At 50.9% G+C, this 21,600-nt stretch overlaps 1 long non-coding RNA gene across 2 annotated transcripts; it reads left to right on the forward strand.

The window, feature by feature from the left end:
- Positions 1–3,883: 3,883 nt before the first annotated feature.
- LOC125156412 (uncharacterized) lies at positions 3,884–10,199 on the forward strand. 2 transcript variants are annotated; one of them, XR_007148595.1, is made up of 4 exons: positions 3,884–5,026; positions 5,399–5,576; positions 8,316–8,406; positions 9,012–10,199. It is a non-coding gene; the product is annotated as an uncharacterized LOC125156412 (long non-coding RNA). The 2 variants fall into 2 exon arrangements; XR_007148594.1 differs by lacking the exon at positions 3,884–5,026 and having other exon boundaries at positions 5,308–5,576.
- The last annotated feature ends 11,401 nt before the right edge of the window (positions 10,200–21,600 follow it).

The raw sequence follows: 21,600 nt of genomic DNA on the forward strand, positions 1-21,600 counted from the left end.
ATAATTATTATCAGCATTAATAACAACAATGCTTTAGTTTGGCATCACCATCTGATGGTTTTAATTCAACATTACTATCTGAAATTAAATGCCCATGTTGATTTCAGTCACGACAATGTAAAAAAAAAAAAAAAAAAAAAAAAAATTAGGTCAGCAGCTGGGAAGTGAGTTTATTGGCCTAGCTGGGACTCAGTTGTAAAGCCAGTTTTGATTCGTTAACTGTTTACCTTATTGTTGTCCAGATAGTTACAGGTGTTGAGTGTAAGCTTGTTAATAAGCAAGTTCATGGGGCACCTGGGTGGCTCAGTCGGTTAAGCGTCCGACTTCAGCTCAGGTCACGATCTCGCAGTCCGTGAGTTCGAGCCCCGCGTCGGGCTCTGGGCTGATGGCTCAGAGCCTGGAGCCTGCTTCCGATTCTGTGTCTCCCTCTCTCTCTGCCCCTCCCCCGTTCATGCTCTGTCTCTCTCTGTCTCAAAAATAAATAAACATTAAAAAAAAAAAAAAAAAAAAAAGCAAGTTCATGAAACATTCCTCATGAAATGACCAATCTGTAAAAGAAGGCACTCGAAAAAACAAAAATCTTCTTTTCCAGAAATCGTAGCATTTACTTCTGTGAGATTTACTGCTGACCCCAACGACGATATAGGCAGAGAGAACGTGTGTTTGGAAAACTGGGATTTATATATCAAATCTCAGGCTTTGGGAAAGGATCCCTCTTTGGGCCGCAGGTAACCAGAGTGCATGCAGTCCATTTTCCTTACTCTCCGTCAGTTTTTCAGCACCTGTAGGCAGTAGGGGAAAGCCGCAAACTGCTGAGTAACTTTGCTCCCTCTCCCGGACCTCTCTGAGCCTCAGTGTACTCATCTGTCAAATGGTTGTGATTGGAGGTTGTGATGACCTCCCTTTAAGGCCCCGAAGATTGAGGAAGAGAAGTCGTCAAAGTATTTCCATCGTGTCCGACACATAAAAAAGCTCAACAATTGTTAACGGTTGAGCTAATATTAGCGTTATTATCTGAAGACCAAGGTGCCTGCTCTCCTTTATTTGACCCATTTAATTCCAGGTGAAAAGGAAAGTTCTGGATTCCAGGCAAAACTGCTTTGGATGTCAGAAAATGTCAGTGTGATGACCTTTGACATTTTATCTGTGACCCTAATTTAACCCCTGAGCCAGGATGAGCCCTGGAAAAGAGCCCATTGGCTCTGGCTTCCGGCTGTCGTCCCAGACCCAGACTCCGTGCGAGGCCGTCCTCAAAACGCTGGGAGTCTGATAAGCAGGGGGTCTGAGGTTCCAATTCCCTCTGTCCTTTGCGGTTTCTAACTGGCAGTAATTATTTCTGGAATGCTCTAATGCTAAATAATGATGCTGCTAGCTGCGTTTTCCAGCACAGGTGCCAGCTGTTACCTGGTGTTGGGGGGTGGGCAGCTGACCGCTCGGGGCGCACTTCCGGCCTTCGCCAGGCCCAGCCCCTGCCCACACAAACAACACAAAGGCAGCCCCAGCCTCCTGCAGACCCACCCCGCCCTTCCCCCTTGGCCTGAAGGAGGCCCTTCTCCCTCCCTCCCAGGCCTCGGTCCCCTCCTCCACCTCCCTGCCCTCCCTCCCACTGGTGGTTTCTTCCTGCACAAGAAATCCAGGAAACCACCACTCACATTTCCTCTGCCCACAGTTTCTCCAGGGCCTGACTCACACACAATTCAGCTTGATTTGGAGTTCCCTTGTCTCTGCCGCATGAGAAACCCCAGCTCTCCCATTCATTTCTGGGAGTGCGGGCCTGCCAGAGAAGGTGGCTTCTTTTTGGGTCTCATAATTGACCTTTCATCATTAAAAGGGGGGGGGGGCTTCATACGGAAGACGAATCACCAAAGAACAAACGTGCGGCTGTTGGCTTTACACACACGCGCGCGCGCGCGCGCGCGCGCGCACACACACACACAGCCTTCCACATTCGTCAATAGGCAGCCTTCAGCAGGCAACATCTGCAGGCTGAGTCGGTCGGTGTTCGGTGACTTATTCTTGGTAATTCATTGTTTCTGTGGTGCCGGTGACAGTAGCTAAAAGGGCAGAACAGCAGGCCGATTTGGCACAGAAACATATTTAAATGAGAGCCGAGGGGTTTGCCCACCTTCTGATGAGTGGTTGACTCGCTACCAAAAAGCAAAACAAAAACAATTAGGTGGGGTTGCTGGGGGGGGGTGGGGGGTGGGGGGAGGCAAGAGTTGCAGTTTCTAAACTGGGCGGAGGCTCCTTTAATCTCGGCGGCGCGAATAATACCAGGGGGTCACAGCACATCTGCTCCGGAGGAAAGACAAAGGGCAAGGTGGGGCTGCAGGGGCCTGCAGGCCGAGCTGGGCGCAGGGCGCGGCGCGGGGGCCCAGGCTCTGCGCGCCCGCCGCAGCCCCCGCCGCAGCATTTAACCTTGACTTCTCCCTCCTCGCATCTGGCACGGGAGGAAAGCAGGTCCAGATGGGCGTCCTGAGTGTGACGACTCCCCTCCCTCCCCCGCGCTCTCGCGCAGATGTCGCTCGCTGTTCTGGGGGCCCCGCCACGCCGCCCGCGAAGGCGCACCGCGCAGCGTCCACGCGCGCCCCTGGTGTCCCCTGCCGCGGCCCTGCTGTGACCGCGGAGCCGGGCGCTGGGTGCTCCCGCGGGGTTCCCGGGAACAATGGCGAGCCTGTGCTCCGCCGGCCAGGGGCCCGTCCCCGCAGCTGGCGCGTCCCGCAGCGCTGAGCTCCGAACAGTCCCCGGGGAGGGCCCAGACCAGACCGCCCCGGGGCGGGGAGGGTGGGGGGGGAGTGGGGGTGGGAGGGCGCCGGGGCCAGGCCGGGAGAGGGCAACCCAGGCCCAGGCGCCCCGAGCTCGCGGACGACAGTGTCGCCCGCGCCAGGCAAGTCCGTGGAGACAGATCACGCCGTGACAGGCCAGAGGCGGCTCGAGGGATCCATAATTTATGATGTTGTTCTTACCAGTCCGGTTTGGGATTTCACAAGCGTTGCCCGTTCCCCTCCCATTTGTTGCTCCCGCCCGTCCTTTTGGAGAAAACTCCTTTTCCCCTACCCAAGACAGTAACAGTTGCCGGATTGAATTAATGTGATAAGAGAGAGAGAAAAAAAAGGTGGGTTTCTACTGGAGGGATTGCTGGGGGGGGGGGGGGTTGGTGGTGAAAGGAACACAGGTAAGGGGGCGGGGCTGAGACCATGCTTAGTCCACGGTGTACCTTCCACCGATTTTCCCTAAGCAGAAAAAAAAAATAACCCTCTTAGCCAGACAGTTGAGGTGGGGGCTTTGTGGTGAGAGGTAGTGAGAGCAGATCTTCCCCTGCCACTGAGATCGATCATTTCCCTCATTTATAAAGGCACTTCTTCCTCCTAAGTGAATATATATATATTCATTTATTTTTTTGCACTGCAGGCCTGCAAAAATTATGACTTGGGCGACAGGAAGGGAAGGGGTTCATGCTCCTCCTTTGCTGGCCTGATGCCACTGGTCCCTCTCAGGGGCTTACCCTCCAACCCCAGGGACTCCTTAACCTAGGACACATTGAGGGACCCTTGGCAAAGATGCTCCTGTCCCCAAATTCCTTAAATTGCTGTACTGATTGGGGACAGATTTATCAAGTTTTCATGCAATACGTGAATATGTGATAGACACAACCAAGGACCCCAAACTAAGTTGGAGGAAGTTTTCTTTCTTGTTACCTTTTCCTTTTCCTTTGTTTGTTTGTTTGTTTGTTGTCGTGAAAACAAATTTATTGTCGGTCCCTTCTTTTTCCTTTTTGGACTCCCAATGGCTAAATGGAATTCAGAGCAGAGAGCAACTGTTGCAATTGCTCGCAAGGCTGGAGCCGGTGAAGACCGAATAAAGCAAAGGTTGGACCTGGTCAGATCCCTTCTGATTGCTGCAAAGGCCCAGAGGCCCCGCGCCCGGGGCAGCTCCCATTTCGCCTGGGCTGAGGAGGGAACAGGCCTGGGACGGTCTGCAGGCTCCAGAGCCTCTGCAGATGGCTGGGTCATTTTGTGGTTTACAAATGATCAAGTCAGGTTGAAGCCACAGTCTCTGTGGTTACAAGGCAACTGTGATTAGTCACCCAGTTAGTGACCCAGTTATGGCACACCCTCTTTTAAAAGGACATCATTCAACATCTTGCTGGCTTGATTTCAGAAACGTTCCATGTAGACCAGGAAAGTGAACACTGCAAGGGGGGTGGGGGGGGTGTTGGGGATTGAAGCCTAGGTTATGTGTTTGCATATGCCAAGAGTTGGATTTTCCAAAAAGGAGTAAATCTGGGAGTTAACTTTTGAGGCTAGAATCTCACTGAACTTTGGCGAGAGATTGCTTTTCAAGTTCAGGTATGGCTGTTTCTGCAAGGAGTCAGGGAGAGAGAGAAAAGAGTTACCTCGTGAGCTTTGACTTGGCTTATATATTCATGGCCATCTGTAAAATGAAAGTGGGGAGGCAGGAAGGGGAAGAAGAACACTACATATGAAGGCTTGTGTGGCTTTTGATTTTTTAAAAATAGCCTTTCTTTTTACCACAATGGCATAGGAACTCGTAGACATGAGTCCCCAGTAATAGTAAACAAATTAGCTTCTTTTATCTGAAAAACAAGTAGGGTAAGTCTCTCTCTCTCTCTCTCTCTCTCTCTCTCTCTCTCTCTTTTTGCAAAGAGAAAATGCAAAACAAAAATCCCCCCTCCTCCTAAAGGCTTCTTTGCTGGTTGAGTGTTTGTCCAGGAACAAATAGTCTTTTATTCGAACCGTCTCCAAAAGTTCATAAGCAAAAAAAGTGTCCAACGTCTGGTTACCGACAATGCAATCTCTGGCTGCATGGTGAAGCTTTTCTGTCCTGAATTTGTGATCTGCTATCAGAGTCCTTTAATTTCTGTGAACAGAAGGCTCTTTGGGAGAAGAAAGGTTGGGGGTGGGGAGTGACATTGGAATCAGTCTTTTTTCCCCCCTTTTGCTGTTTTCTTCCAGGCAGCAAGTAGTGCTTGAATTCTTCTGATCTTTCCCAGCATCTTACTGAGGTGAGGGCCAGGGAAGGGTTAAGCCGGGCCACAGGCAGGTTTCCCTGCTGGCCTATTTTACTGGGGTGTAGCAGCTGGTCAGGCACCACCTAGGAACTGTTCATAAAAAGGAGACGCCCTACTCCTGATGCCCTTTATCTCCTTTGGAGATTTTCCTTTTACAGCGTGTTTTATCCAGTCTTCAGTGACAACCGTCTTTTTAAAGTCCTAGGTTCCCTTAAACCATTGGGGGTTTACATGTATTCCCAACATTCCCGGTGTAGTATCTGGCAGGATGAAAGGAAAGAGGCAAACCATTAGGGAGAAAATAGAGAGTCATTTTGAGGGCTGTGCAAAACTGATTATTTGTAACTAAATTTTACTTGCTTGCAGCTAAATTATTTTAAACATTTGGTCACCTTTTGTGGTTTGAAACTTCAATTCGAGTGGATTCCATTTCACACGCTTACTGAGAAGCTTCAGGAGAAGCCTGGTCCTTTCCTAGGTGCAGAGGACACAGGAGAAAGCAAGACACCCAGAGGTCACACTCTCATGGAGCTTATATTCTAATGTATGTATGTTGGGGGGGGGGTGGGTAGAGCTAATAAACTTTAAAAATAACTTTTGGGTAAGCATAAGTGCTTTCTCAAAAGGTAGGCAGCCATGGTACCTCTTGGGAGAAATAGTGCAGGCAGAGAGTCTCATGGAGGCCTGAGACTGGGATGGGTTGCTTCAGCCATGGAGACAGAAAGAAGGCCCGTGTCACAGGGTTGGAGAGAAATAGGGTGGAGAGGAGGCGCAGGGTTCTTTCACTGTGGATTTTTCCATGCTTGCCAGAGTTGGCAATTTGCACAACTCCAGGGGGCGCTGTCCTAACCTAAAGCCCGCCCGCAACTGGCATCGGCCCTGATTCACTTCTATGTGCAGAGTTGGGAGAGCTGGGAGGTCAGATGCTGTCCCCTTTATCTGCAAGTCTTTGTCAGATGCTGTCCCCTTTATCTGCAAGTCTTTGCTAAAGCCAGCAATATCGACTGGACGCAGAAGACACAGCTCTTGTGGAGCGAAAAATGGTGGCTGGGGTGGGGGAGGGGAAGGTGCAGCCGTGTGTGTCTTGTGGAGTTGGTCAACTGGTGGGGACAGCCTCGCGTTACCCAGTTCTGAGGTGAGAGATCCTATGACATGTCTAGCCAAGACCCACATTTCCCCTCAGGAGAGGTCTGTGCCCACTGGAAGCAGTCCCCTCTCACCTGGAGTGGCCTTCCTTTCTCACACGGGCCTGATATCAGGCTCCTGGATCTGCTTCAAGTTTAAGGAGGCCTGGGGCGTCTCTTCTTAGGTCCCTCTGGTCCGTCCCAGCATCAAGGGCAAGACTTGACAGATGTGGTCCTTTGGTTCCTGCACTTTCCCCAGGCTGGTGTTTGCCTCAGGCAAGCCCCCCAGTGTTGTCTGGGATTTGCTTGGTCTGCCCTACATCCCACTCCCCTGGGGGCCTCTCCCTCCTTCTGGGCTTGCGGGGACTTTGGCCACCCGGGCTCTGGGAAGTAAGCGGATGAGCTATTCTCCATCTCTGCACTGCCGGCTTTCATTGGCTCCTGGACCCTTGGAAGGTACCCAGAATGGCACCCCCTGAGGCCGCATTTCCGGTCAGGCAGGGGAGAAGGCTCTGGAGGAGCCTCCCTGGCTCTTGTCCAGGCAGAAGCAGCCGGTGAGAAGCAGGGACTTGAGTCTCAAGGCCTCCGGCCTCTTCGCTCACCAATCTGTCACCCTGTCTGGGCCTCACTGAATCAGAGTATTTAGACTTCTACCTTTGTCTACTTCAGCTCTCATCCAGAATACTTTGTTTTTGTCTTGTCAGGCTGCCTAGAGCCACAGAAAACCAATATATCCCCTATTCCGTCTTTCTCTTCATCTCCCAAGATCCAGCTGTAGGCCCCAAGACCATGGGTTTGAATCTTAGCTCTGCGTTTTACTGGCCATATGGCCTTGATAAGTTGTACCATTTCTAGGAGCCTCAGTTAGCTCATTTGTAAAACAAGGATAATAATAGCACCCACAGAGTTGCAAGTTGTCACAGAGTTGCTGCAGGAATTACATGGGATCATTGAAGAATTCCTTGAAACACGCCTAGCCCACAGCAAGGGCTCAGATAATATGAGCAGCATTGAATATTGCAAACCAACTCCTTACTGTCTCCTTCCTCATAACTTCACCCTATGCTCTGGACGGCCTCTGATCTTGGCTTTCTCTGTCTCCTTGAAGTTCTTCTCCATGGTGTCTCCTGGTGTTCTAGACTGAACGGGGGAGCTCGTGTTGGCCCTATATTTGGCTCACGTTGTAGAATCTCCCCCGTCTGCAACCGTAGGCTCTACATGGGTCCCCTCCTGATTGTCATCGCTTTCTGCAGCTGACTTCTTACGGCTTCCGCTTCCACTTGGACTCCATGTGCCATCACAAACCCCACCTGTCTGAAAACCAAATTACCATCTTCCTTCTAAATCGGAAACCCTCTCCCAACTCACAAATGTATGACTCCATTCTTGGAGCCGTGCTGGTTCCAACCTCGCCTGAATACGCTTCCTCCCGTCTTCTGCCTCCACCTTCTGACACTCCGGGTCCAAAGCATCTGCATTCAGTGTGTCCCTCTTGGAACTATTTTCTTTCCAAGGCCGTGATACACGTGCAGTTCCCGAGCGCTCATGCTGTCGTGTTCTAGTCGCTACCCAACCTGCCCCCAGAGCTCCAAGTTCTCCCCTGTGATGGGTCCCGCAGTGGACTGCTTGGCCCCACAGGCAGCCCATGGGAGAGAGAGAACAACCTGGTCAGTATCTTAATCTCAGCCTCACCATACAAGAACTCGGTTTTGCCATCTGAATGATACGCTCCCGCGTGTGCGTACTGACGATTTTTTGGCTTATGTCCACCCCACAATTTGATGTTAGGGGGAACTTCTGGAAAGGCCTCTGAGATTGGTTTGCATGAAGGGCCAAGAGAGTCCTGGGTCAGGACTCAGCATGAGGGCACAGAGAGTCAAAGTGTGGTCAGATTCATTACAGTTTAAGCTACTGGCCTAGTGTAGAAAGTGAGGGGAGATGTCAGGTGGGCTAATAGTAACAGTAAATATTCTTACGAATGTTGTCCCCTGGCCCCGTTTCCTGACTTCCAGTTCAGGGACTCGCACCAGATCCTAAGAGTACGAGCGATGACAGAACGAATAGAAGAGTCAGTTCGCTAAAAGGTCTACGTGTTGTCCTGAGCACGAGTGCTGCTTTGATGCATTAATACATTCATTCCTCCACTATTTCCTATGCAGGTCCTGTGGTCTCCACGCTGGGGATACGCCTGCCTGCCGTTCACAGTCAAGCAGGGGAGGCAGATAATACAAACAAGCAATGACCTTGAAGGTCAGTACGTGCTACGGGTAGTCAGATACAGAAGGTCACAGGACCACATATTAGGGATGCTTAACCTTAAGCTTAGTGAATCAGATGAGGCTTTGTGGAGGCCATGGAATCTAAGCTAAAACACGAGAGGAAAGCAGGAGTCAGATGGGGATGGGAAGGGTTCCTTGTGGAGGGGAACAGGGCACACAAAAGTGCCTCGGGCAGAGAAGCACGGCATTTGTGAGGAAGTGAAGAAGGTTCAGCTTGGGCGAAGCGTGGCCAGGATGCTGAAGAGACAGGACGGGCAGACACAGGGCATTGCAGGGTGGGCACATGAGTTTTGATTTTATGCTAATAGGCTATGAAAAACCATGGGAAGGGTTTCAAAGTTGGAAAGTTGGTGTGCGTGTGTGTGTGTGTGTGTGTGTGTGTGTATGTGTGTGTGTACAAATGGGTGGGTTTGAGCAGTATTGGAGAGAGTTTGCACCAGAGAGAGAAAGGTCATGGATACCCCCCCCCCCCACGTTTCTGATTTGAACCACTGGTGGGGGGGGGCACTGCTGAGGTCGGGAATACTTGGGGAAATGTGAAAGGGAAGAGGACAGGTTTGCTTTTGTGCATCTTAGGTTTGAGGTTCCTGACAGACTGCCAAGTGGATGTGAATTTGGGGACACTGGTCATCATTGGGAAAGCCAGGAAGGACTTGAGAAAAATCATTCAGATAACGTGTGTGTTTGTTTCTGCGGCAGCCTGAGATCCTGTGGCTGTCAGGAGAGAAATTCACTCCAGCTGGCCCGGAAAAGTGGGGAATTGTTAGGGTACAGAGAGCTTCACGGGGTGTGTTGCTCACCGGGAAGCTATGAGGATGGGAACAGCTCTTCTGGACTATGTAGGACAATGTGGCCACCTGCCACTCGAACCTTCCCTTACACCGCATGCCCCTCTGTGCTCATGCGTGAGGCCTCCAGCCTCCATATCTGCCCCCTGCAGAGCTGACTCCTGCTCTCTCTTGCCAAAGGACTTGACAGCTGCATTGAAAAGCCTCCTGTGGACTTCACCACGATCTTTAAAAGCCTTTTTTGGATCTTTTATTTATTTTTGAGAGAGAGGGACAGAGAGTGCGCAGGGGGAGGAACAGAGAGAGAGGGAGACACAGAATCTGAAGGAGGCTCCAGGTTCCGAGCCGTCAGCCCAGAGCCCGACGCGGGGCTCAAACCCACAAACCGTGAGATCATGACCTGACCCGAAGTCGGACGCTCAACCGACGGAGCCACCCAGGCGCCCTGAGTACAGAACTTCTGATCAGACACGATATTGGTACATTCTTTATCTCCCTGTCTCACCCATGAAATCTGCTGTGTGTTCCTGTTCCATGGAGCAGGGAGGAAAGGGCGTGTGCGCGAAACTGTCTGCATGTCTCCTTTACCAGGAGGATCTGGGCAGTTTGCGTGTACTGTACTCTCAAAAGCTTCAGTCCCCTACTCTGTAAGGCAGCGCCTACTTCCCCAGGAGAGACAGTTGCACGAGGTAACACGTGAAATGCTCGCACTCGGTTGACTGTTCCTTTCGTCCGTTTACTTCTCCGTAATTCTTGTGCAAACCACTGTTTGCCCAGAAAACAGGGATTGTACTTCTATGACATCTTTATAGTGATTCCTATGCATGGGTATTAACAAATGTTTATAGAATGATCGTATATTTTTGTTCCGTTAAATAGTAGTTGTAGCCACTCGATAACATGTTAGGAAATTTGAGATGAGGAAAAATCATTTACCTATACTCCTGCCATTTAAATAAAAACATATAAACTATGATTTATTTCTGATCGGCTTTTTCTTGGGCTTTTTTTTTTTTTTACATAAATACGATCCTAATTTACACACAATAAGATGCAGTGTTTTAAGATGTTTAAACATAAATTATTTGCAGAATGAAAACCATATAATTTAAAAGCGTTTAATTCTCATAACTCTCAAATATCGATGGGCATCTTCCTCTGATTTCCTCTGTTTTGTCCTGAACATCTTGCAGAATCGGCAGTGTTCACTTAGAACCTTATTTAATTCTACCAAATTACAAATACATTCCCGGCAAGAGTTATGTCCCTTCAACTGTACTTTGGTGTGTTAGATTTAATGCAGAACTAATGAGGCCAATCTACAGGTTTCATTCTCACGTGAGCCAATTAGCCTTACGAACTACTATAGCCACAAACTTCACCCCAATCTTAGTTTCCCACCTTGCAAATGAATGGCAGGGGTCACCCGCGAGAACAGGAGGAGTTCAATGCAAATCCATTGCCATTACTAGACAGCCAATGCAAAGGCTTCATCTTTGAACCATCAGGTGACGTTGTGCGGGGGAGGGGTGCTTAACAGGCACAATTAAAATATCCATGTTCAGCAATTGTTGGATTCGAGAACGAAAGCTCTAGATCCATCTAGAACAAAACTAGTCCAGATCCGGTTTTTTTCAAGGACGGTACATGAAAAAAATCTCTTTACTTCAGATGAAATGGGGGTCAGCAGCTTCAAAACAACGATGTCACCTGGAGAATTCCTTCAGCCGGCTCTCTTTCTTCACATGAACACCACGCCGCTGGGCGGGTTAGTAAATCCGAGAGAAGTGAAGTCCAGCTACCGACTGTGCTAACCCTTGAGTGGACCTCCGAGAAGATCCCAAGAAGCACTTGTGACAAGTGGGAGAGATTTGGAACATGCCCATGAACCTGTTTACCTGAGGTTGGCTTACAGCAAGGGCACAGATTTCAAAACTTCTACTTGAGAAAAATGCATCACGCTGTGGCGGGAAGGGGACATTTCTCCAGTGAGACGGTAGGACGACGTTTGTCTCTGCAGGTCTGCGTGGGTCTGCCACGATGCATATTCTGTGCACTGATGTGCTTTCTTTTCAAGATGGCTTGCTCACATGCCCACCACTCCTTGCAAGTCCTTGGAGAAGATGTAGGCTATCAAGAAATACAGGCATGGGCTCTGATGACTCTCCTGCCCCGGGGGGATGGGTCTGTGCCATCTTGATATTCTGCCTCACCCTCTCTGTGTTTCAGCGCTAAGGCAGGGACCTTAGTACTTCTGTACGGTGGCTATCAACACACATCCGCCATGCTAGTTTAGTCTCATGTTAGAGGAGAAAACGGAGAAACCACTGAGGCTTTCAAGCCGCTTTTGTAGCATCTGGATTTCTTTCTAAGTCCTCCTTGCAAGACCGCAATGTTCAGGAGCTTGTGTTTGATATTGTTCTTGCTGGTTACCATGCTGGTGGCATCAAATGTCCTGATTGATTTTTTTCCTGATTGGTCCAACCTGGAACAGGATCAGCTTCAGAAGTGGGACGTCTTGTGGTCTGAAATATGAGATCTGTATTGCCGAGCCGCTCTTGACCATCATTTCTCCCATGGATCTGCCGGTGGCTGAATTTCCTCTTGGCTTTCTCTCCGGTGACCCTTCTCACTCCTCCTGGCGCCCCCTTTCCCTCCTGCACTTTCTCCCCCTGCTTACAAACAAAACCCCCCAAACAATACTCCCCGAACTCTCAAATCCTTCCCTGGGCCCCTGCATCAGACAGAACTGAGTCATTCTGGCTGCCAATTGAGTGGAGGATGTCGGGAAAACGTATCATTGTGTAAGTTAAGGAAAGGGTCAGAGAACCGAAAAGACTCAGCTGCATTAAAGGGCTTCTGTGCCGGATTTTCCTTTTCAGCCATCCAAAGGCATAAATTAAGGACCGTAAGCTTGAAGGTATGGCAGATGAACAGAAACGTAGTTTGTGTCTGTCCTATATTTCAGTGAAATTCCTCGATATCCCCGAAACTCCATCAAGAAGCGTCACATATTTTTCATGTCAGCTCTGTTCCCTGCCACCTTTGTTTTCCAGCCTGCGTGCCTGCCTCCCCTTAACAGCTGGACACATCACCATTCCATTTTTCTATTGGTTGTGACTGAAGTAGCTTGAGGTCAATTATTTCCCCAGCAATTGACAAAGAATCTTGACGAAGAGGAAAGTGACATTGTCCCTTAAACAACACTGCTCCCTCCTCCCCCTGCCCTCCCGGTTGAGAGGAGGGCAGACTTTCCTTTTGCAAGCCGCCCAGCAGGGCAGGGGCGGTGGGGTCTGTGGAAGTGCGTGGGTAACATATGGTAAGTGGAGAAAATATTTATATTCATGGGGAAAGAGCAGGAGAAGATCCAAAGAAGGTCATTCCACGGAGATTTCAAGCCAGAGACCTGCAGACTTGATCAGTCTGTCTTTGGCCTGGAAACCCCCGAGAGTTTAGAGAAAGAGTTTTGCTTTGTTTTGTTTTGTTTTGTTTTGTTGCATTCCCACCACCTGTGCTCCTCTTAACAATCTGAATTGTTGGCGATTTCAAAAAGGGACTATCCCTCCCCCAAAGCTCCAGGACAGTATCACCCTGGACCTTCCCAGGGCCCTGCCTGGCTCCCACCGCCTTTCCTCTCTCTGCCGCTGCCCTCCACACCAGAATTCAAAGCCGCTCTCTCTGGGCCTCTCGGGCCTGTCGGGCGTTTCTTCCCTTGTGTTGACTGGGGAGCGGGTAACCGAGCGCACTGGCAAAGTGGGCTTTGGGGGCAACTGCTTCTCCGGGGAAGGGTATAAATTATTAATCGGTACTAGATTGCTTTCTGATGAGCCCCCACGAAACCTCCAGTGCCTTCTCCGGCGCTTTCCGGCCGGCATTTTGCGTCACAGCTTCCTAAGAGAGGCAAAGGGCCCTCTTCCCGTCCCCAGTGGGAACACTCGCGCTGCTCCGCAGGGCCACAGTCCAGCGCGCGGGACGAACACCTGCCTTCAGAGCGGCGGTCGCGCTGCGGTGCAGACGCGCCCACCCGCGTCCCGGGATCGGCAGACACTGGACCGACACACCCACGTGCGCTCCTTCCCGCGCCCCGGAGGCGCAGCTGCGCGCGTCGCCTCCCGCGTCCTGTGCCCCCCGCCGCCCCCAGACCGCAGGGGGGAAATGTGCGCAGCCTCGCGTGCAGGGTAGCGGAGAGCCAGGAGAGGGTCATTTCCCACCTAGCCGTCGAAAGTTTATTCCTCCCGCACGGAGGGGTGCGGGACGATGAGAAGCCGGGTACTTTGGAGACACCCCCAAAGCGGCGGAGCTCCGCGACTCTCTTGCAACTCGTGTTTGGAGGGGGCTTCTTACTCTCCACTCCTCCTCCCCCCAAATTGCAGTTCCCTAGGGGCGGGTATTGAGATGGGGGTACAGGTGCGTCTGGACTCGCGCTTGGGAGGGGTCCCCCAGGGTCCGCTCGCGAAGCAGACCATAAACGAGCGGCCTCTGCACCGAGGCCACGCTTAATGGATTCTTGCAGATAAAAGAACCAGGCTACCTTTCTTTGCTATAATGGCCCCTGAGGCTAACGTCTTAAAGAGGAAACAAAGGGATTGTTTTACAGCACTGGCGGGGAGGGGTGGGGAGGTGGGGAAGACCGGCGGGCGGGGAGGGGGGGAGGGGCCCCCGCTTCTTAACCCTTCCCCTCCCGCGGCCTGGGCCTCCCCAAGCCTCGCCCTCGCACCCACGAGCCCCAACAGCACGGAGGAGGCGCCGCTGCTGGACGGGGTCCCCTGTGACCCGGCCCCCGGCTCTCCTCACTCCCTTCCTGTTCTTCTTTCTAAAGATCCTCTGAAAGGGAGGACAGAAATTGTCAAGGGGACCAGTGTCGTGCGAGCTGCAGTTTTGAGTCCATCCAGGGGGGACGTTTCTCGCGAGCCCCGGGGGACCACGCAGGATCGTCGGGTGGCAGTGCCGTCAGGGCTGGGACTCTCGGGGGCCGGCGGCGATGAGCGCACCGCGTGCGGACGCCGGGAAGGCCTCTCCCAAGTGCGCCCCGAACCTCGAGCAGGTTCTGCTCCCGGCCGCTTTGCTGACACAGTTGTTCAGGTGTGAGTGGCGTGCAAGCCGCTTGGGCGTCTTTTACGGGAAGTTTACGTTTGCAAACAGCGGCGGGAGAGAGAGAGAGAGAGACAGGGAGAGAGAGAGAGAGAGAGAGGAGTCGCGGTCGCATCTGCTTCCTGGCTTTTTGTTCTGGCTCCAGGAAAAGATCAAAACAATGGTTAAATAGCAATTGAAGACAACTGGTGTAAGGAATAAACAACTCCACAACAAAAATGCCTACAGGGATGGGTTTTTAAAAATCCTTTATTATGGAAATACACAAATACTGATGGAAACAAAATGGTTTAATGCAGTGAGTCTCAAATGTAAGCAGGAGTCCGAATCACAGAGCAGAAACCTGGGGCGGGCCTGTTAAAACCCAGGTTGCTGCACCCCACCCCCAGAGATTTTTATTTAGTAGATGTGGGGTCTCCTGCTCCAGCTTGAGACTTTGCAAGTGTGTGTGTCCCAGGTGATGCTGAGGGTCTGGAAAAGACACTATGTCGTCCACTGGTATAAATTCCCTTACCTTGCCCAGCTTTAATAGGTGTGACATTTTCTCCTCATGTGTCTTCTGTTCCTTCCCCCAACTTTGTGGTGTCCTGGAGATTTTGTTTTGTTTTGTTTTGTTTTGTTTTCGAAGGGTAGGTCTACATGAGATCAACCCTAGCTCAGTAGCTATTAAATTTTTTTTTTTTTTACTTTAGAGAAAGCGTGTGTGAGCGAGCTATGGAGGGACAGAGAGAGGGAGAGCATCCCAAGCAGGCTCCACAGTCAGCGTGGAGCCCAAGGAGAGGCTGGAACTCTCAAAGAGTGAGATCATGACCTGAGCCAAAATCAAGAGTCTGGATGCTCAGCTGACTGAGCCACCCAGGCACCTGTGCTGGAGAGTTTTAAGGCAAATCCCAGGTGTTGTGTCATTTTATCCATATGGATGATGTCTTCAAAGTATTTATTTATTTATTTTGAGAGAGAGCATGCACGTGTGCACAAGTGGGGGAGGGGCGCAGAGAGAGAGAGAGATCGAGAGAGAGAGAGAGAGAGAGAGAGAGAATCCCAAGTAGGCCCCTCTATGTCAGGTCAGAGCCTACCTGGGGCTCCACTCAAGAAATCGAAAGATCATGACCTGGGCCAAAATTGGGAGTGCAGGGAGTAGGATGCCTGGGTGGCTCAGTTAAGTCACTGACTTCAGCTCAGGTCATGTTCTTATGGTTTGTGAGTTCGAGAGCCCGTGTGGGGCTCTGTGCTGACAGCTCAGAGCCTGGAGACTGCTTCGGATTCTGTGTCACCCTCTCTCTCTCTGCCCCTCCCCTGCTCATGCTCTGTCTCAAAAATAAATAAATATTTAAAAAAATTTTAACAAAGTCAAGAGTTAGATGCTTAACCAACTGAGCCACCCGGCCCCCCCTCGCCCCCCCCCCATGGATGGAATTTTAATTCAGTAGTTATTTAAGCCAAGAGGGACTAAACGCTATGAGAGGTAGTAGAAAAACCTTTATATGCTTCTGAGAAGTTCAGCCTCCCTTCTGGTCATGCTGTGGCCAAGTTCAGAGCCTGTCTCTGTAAAGCCACACCTACATCTTGGTTTTGAGAGCACGCTTCAGGATTTCCTCGCGAGCCAAACTTGTCAGGTTCCTCTAATGCTGCTGGCTTTTCCAGCAAGCTGGCCTGGTTTGGGGAGCCATCTGGTCCCCACCTTTCAGCTTCAGGTCATTATCTGTCTTGTCGTGTATTCCCATGACCATCATTTATCCTCGAGTGTTTTCCTAAGAAGGCACCTTTCCCTAGGACTGAGCTTTGAACCACAGGGGTGGGGTGGCGTCCACAAAAGTGCAAACCCACGGTGATACTTTGAATTACGGAATCTTTTTGTAAGGATCCTGGGCTGGCACCCCAGGGGGAGCTGCCGTGGGCTGCCTGCACCTTACAATTACTGGTTTCGGAAAAGGGGAGGTTCCAGCCCCTAACCTCTGGGAATGGCCATCCCTGAAGCCCAGCTCGATCTTCCTTCATTGGTGGGTCCTGTACCGTCTGGCTTTGTGGGTCACTTTTGTTCAGAAAGGCTCCGAGTTCCCACTTACGTTCTATATTCGGCTGGTCTTCGCTGTGAAGCTTCTACCTAGGCTACCCAACCCTCCCTTCGGCCCCTCTGAGAGAACCCCCCCCCCACACATTTAGGATCTCTCCTCCCCCACCCCCCTTTCTCATCCCAAACCCCCTGGAGTCCCTTCCCCACGCCCACCCTCAGAGCTTTCTTAGGCTGTTCAAAAGTTCACTCTCTTACATGTTGCTTGTTCTTTCTTTCTTCTATTTGCCTGGCTCTCCAGGAAGCTGTACGAATGTTTCCTTTCTCCATCTGCTGCTAAAGAAAGCCCTGGGGACGGAGTAGACTCCTCCACCCCGAGCTCTGTTCCTATTTTCATTGTACCTCATCTTCCTATGTTTTTCTTCTTCTGTCAGCCTGGAATCAGCTGTCACTGCTCTATTTTCTCATGGGTCCTTCAACTTGCCTTTGCTTTTCTAGCCTCCTTGAGAGAAAATGCAAACAGCATGTGTTTGCTCCCCTTTGGGTCCTTACCCCACCTAATTTTGTTTGGTCGTCGGGCTGCCATGTTGCCCACTGATAGAAGCAGTTTTTCCCACTTATACGAGGAAGGAAGGCTGCGGGGGGCTGGGGCAAGGTTTGGGATCAGCGGATTCGAGCCCAGCCCTGGTTCTGCCTTTTGATAGCTTGTGTCGCTGGATTCCACCCTGGGACGTCAGCCCCTTATTCGAACATGGCAAAAAACCCCAAACCAACCAACAAACAAAACCCCCACAAAAAAACCAAACAAATGAAACCGAACAAAAGAAACCTTCATCTGCAGAATGGGGTTTGAGTAGTTCGCAAAGTTGTGAGCAGTTCAGTGGGATGATGCGTGTGTCAGTCACGCCCACAAAGGTAGAGCCTCTTGCCTTCATCTTGTCAGTGTCTTCTAAGTTCGCAGTTGTTGAAATCTACTCTGAAGGAGAGCCCAAGGGTGGAGCCCTTCTGATGGCTTTGGTGACTGTTTCCCCTGTCACCTGCCTCCCTAGGTCAGCCCTGGCCTGGAGGTGCGCCTCTGAGAGGCCAAGCTGGTCCCTCCCTAAACGCGAGTCTCTGAGTCTCTGCGGATGTCACTGGGGGAGCTTGGAGGAAGCACCCATGGGCAGGGCTCTGCGGGTGTCACTCTCTCCCCTACCTTTTTGTGGCCTCAGTGACAATGCAAAGGAAGTGATAATGCACAGGCTGGTCTTTAATGAGAGGAGCTGACAGTGGCCATGGGAGACTTCCCCGTGAGCAAAAGGAGGAACTGTCTGTCTGAGGCAGGGCTGACAGGAGGTTGTAACCGCAGCAGCAGCCGGTCGGTTGGTGGCCCTCCCTGAAGCCGCCGTGCCTTTTGCCAGTTGTCCCAGGTGCTGTTCCTGGCTGTTTGAGGGGCCAGAACCCCTCAGGGATGTCCAGGCCCGTTCTGCACCTCTCAGGTGCTTCTCAGGATGTCTGTGTGTTGAATGCTCGTTCGTACTTCCTAGGCCTTTGAGATCATCCTGGCTCTGGGCTGCGGTCTGGTCCAGGGATGGCCATGTCCCTTTTAGTCACCACTGTCTTCAGAGCGTTGTAGGGGATGTGGAAAGGGTAGCTTGTTTACCTTTTCGCCTCTTGGTCGTTCCTGCCTACCCTGACTCAGATCTGAGGGGCGTAGTGGCTGTGCCCCTGAGGGAGAAGCGCCCGACTCTCTCTGCGTCTCTGTGCTCCTTGTAGTTGTTGTGTAAAGCTGGATGGCTCACAAGGTGAAGGCTCTGTGTCCAGGCCACTCCCTACAGCCAGGTCTGGGCCGGGGAAGCTGGTAGTTCATATCCAAGAGTAAACAATAGTGCTGCTGGGAGGCCAACCTCCTGGCCCCGGGGGTGAATGGGGGTAAATGGGCTGCTTCAGCCGCAGGCCAGTCACTGGAGGGTTTATCCGGTTAGAGCTGTAGAAATGAGCCATCGAGGGTCTGATCCCCAGACAGTGCTTCGTGCTTACAACCACTCTGCAGAAACTGTGGGCCTGCAGAGGGTGAGGGGATGTTTCTTGTCTCCTTTTGGGAAAGTGGAGAGACTGTTCACCCAAACTCCCCAGGAAGCGTCCAAGAGGCAGGCCAGGTCGGAGGGAGATATTCCCCTTAACCCCTTGTCCCAGGCTCCCTCTCAAAAGCAACTCTGTGAGTGTCGCTGGCTGGTGGGAAGGGAGAAGCAGCCGAGGGAGAGGATGTGGTTACTTTGCAAAACCCTGTTCTGTTACAGGATCAAAAAAAGAAAAAAGATGTTGCAAAACACACTCATGTTACAACTTAATAAACCTGTGGGACATTAAAACAGCATGTGTGGGGGTGGGGGTGGGGGTGGGTGTTTTCCTGGGTATTATTGTACAGAGGGCCTTGGTCCTCAATGGCTGTTTAGTGTCATCAGTATAGTTTTAGCAAGAAAGTTAATCACATCTCCTTGTATTATTACTTTGCTAGGGCTGCCGTAACGAACCACCACGGACTGGAGGCCTCAACAGCAGAACTTTACTTTCTCACAGTTTTGGAGGCCAGCATTCTGAGACTATGGTTCTTTCTGGGCCTCTCTCTTTGCCTTGCAGATGGCTGCCTTCTCCGGGTGTCCACATATGGCCTTTCTTCTGCACGTGTCTGTGTCCAAATCCTCTCTTCTTATAAAGATACCGGTCGTATTGGTTCCCAACCTAATGGCCTCATTGGAACTTAATTACCTCTTTAAAAAACCCTACCTGAAATACAGTCCCTTTCTCGAGTCTTGGGAGTTAAGCCTCCAGCATATGAATTTGGTGGGGGTGCAATTCAGCCCCAACCCTCCCCAAGAGTCATGCGTGGCACAGAACGGGGTTTCGGAGTTGAAACAGCATAAGGGCTTAACTACGGGGGGAAAAATGACATGAATTAGTAAGAAACTTTTTTGTCGGAAGAAAACAGCTGAAACGTGCGTGTACCTTTCAAAACCAGTTACGTCGCCAGGTTTAAAAGATCGGAATGGGGGCACCTGGGTGGCTCAGTCGGTTAAGCATCCGACTTCGGCTCAGGTCATGATCTCACGGTCCGTGAGTTCGAGCCCCGCGTCGGGCTCTGTGCTGACAGCTCAGAACCTGGAGCCTGTTTCAGATTCTGTGTCTCCCTCTCTCTCTGACCCTCCCCTGTTCATGCTCGGTCTCTCTCTGTCTCAAAAATAAAAAAAATAAAAATCGGAATGTAGACCTAAGCCACTTACGTTAGGATAGTGGGAGCAGAGATGATTAGATTTGTTTCCATTTCATGAATTTTATTGCTGCTATATTGCCTTTATCATTAAAAATTATAAATGCAAAATGAATAGAGACATGGCGCGTGCATCGCCCTTAGAAACTGCCTATTCCGGTCTCTTCACTTTGGAGAAAGGGAGCTGAGACGCCGAAGACAGAGTGAGGCCACCCCCACAGCTCGACCCCTTGCCCCCAGCCCCCACTGTGCCCCACTGGGCAGGGAAAGCTTTGACTGCCCGGAGGTAGTTGCTTTGGTTCTTAGATTTCCGCAGGCGGATGGAAATAGGCTGGAGGTCTTAAAGCCATCATCCTCTGATCCCGAGTTGGGACTTTTGCTACATTTTCAGAGAATACTTTCCTTTGTTTGTTTTTCTGATAAACCTTCAAACCAGCGCAGACTCTTCCGCAGCCCCCACGAGACCCAGATGAGACGTGCGCTGTCTCATTTCCCTTCTCATCTCCGCCCACAACACCCACACAAACAAGAGTTGAGCCGGGTTGAGTACTAGAATCCTTCCTGACTTTTCAGAACAGAGTTCTTTATCCCTTTCTCTGTAAAAACAGTGTGAAAGCAGCCCATCGGGGCGTTTCTGGTTTCAGGAGGCAGGCGCGGCTCCCAGGAAGGCTGGGACCTGGTGCCTCAGTCTCCCTGTGGGGGGCAGAGGTCCTCGGAGCCACATGGGAAGCCCTTCCCAAAATGCAGGAACCGCATGTCAGCACACATTCATCACCAGCAGCACAGCACTTCATGTAGAATCCAGATACTCGGGATCTGATATGAGCCGACATTCTGGAAACTTGAAGGCCAAGCAGTGACTTCCTAAGTCAACTGGTTCCCTATTGCAAGGAAAATTCGGATGCACGGATGTTTATTTACAGGTCTGAGGAAGGATACAGCATTGTTTGATACGTGAAGGGGCTAGTGTGTTTTGTGTTTAAAGGAATCCCCCAGAGTCCTGAGATAGATGGCTTATGTCTCCATGGCATGGAATCCCCCGGCCTGTTCCTCGCTGTCACGACCAAGCCTACCATCTGCTCTGAGATACTCTGGGTCTGTGCCCAGGGTTGTCGAGCAGAACTCACCTCCGCTGCCTTTTGCATCCCTCCCCTTCCCAGAACACACAGCTCCCTCCTCTCATGCCCTCAGCTGGTCCTGCGTGACGTACTCCGGAACACAATTCCTCACCTCCAGCCTTATGTGGGTCTCAAACGTTTTCCTGTTCTTGATTTGGGGTAGGATGATTAGTCCCAAATATTTCTTAGGTGATTTAAAAAACTGTGGTAAATGGGGCGCCTGGGTGGCTCACTCGGTTAAGTGTCTGACTTTGGCTCAGGTCTTGATTTCACGGCTCATGAGCTCAAGCCCCACGTCGGGCTCTGTGCTGACAGCTCAGAGCCTCCAGCCTGCTTTGGATTTTGTGTCTCCCTCTGTCTCTGCCCCTCCCCCACTCACACTCTGCCTCTCTCTCTCAAAAATAAATAAACATTAAAAGAAATGTTCTAAATTGTGGTAAAGGAGTATACAGAGCATAAAACTTAATATTTTGACCGTTTTGTTTTATTGTTATTTTTTAAAATTTATTTATTTATTCTGAGAGAGAGAGAGAGAGAGAGAGAGTGTGCTTGCAAGTGGGGGAGGGGCAGAGAGCGAGGGAGAGAGAGAATCCCCATCAGGCTCTGCACTGTCAGTGCAGAGCCCGACATGGGGCTTGAACTCATGAACCGGTGAGATCATGACCTGAGCCGAGATCAAGAGTCAGACACTCAACCGACTGAGCCACCCAGGTGACCTGCTTTACTTCTTGGAAAAGGAAGAAAGAAACTGGAACAGTCCTGATTTTCCTGTGATTCACTTGCGACCCATACCTGGTATAGCTCTCTTACCAACGCATGCTCAAAGAATTCAAGGAGAACAAACTTTGTTGGGAACGCAAGCTCAACTCTGGCACACAGAATGGGAGGAGAAATGCTTTCAGGGAGGGAA

Source organism: Prionailurus viverrinus, chromosome F2, assembly GCF_022837055.1.
Source record: "Prionailurus viverrinus isolate Anna chromosome F2, UM_Priviv_1.0, whole genome shotgun sequence".
Classification (NCBI taxonomy): domain Eukaryota; kingdom Metazoa; phylum Chordata; class Mammalia; order Carnivora; family Felidae; genus Prionailurus; species Prionailurus viverrinus.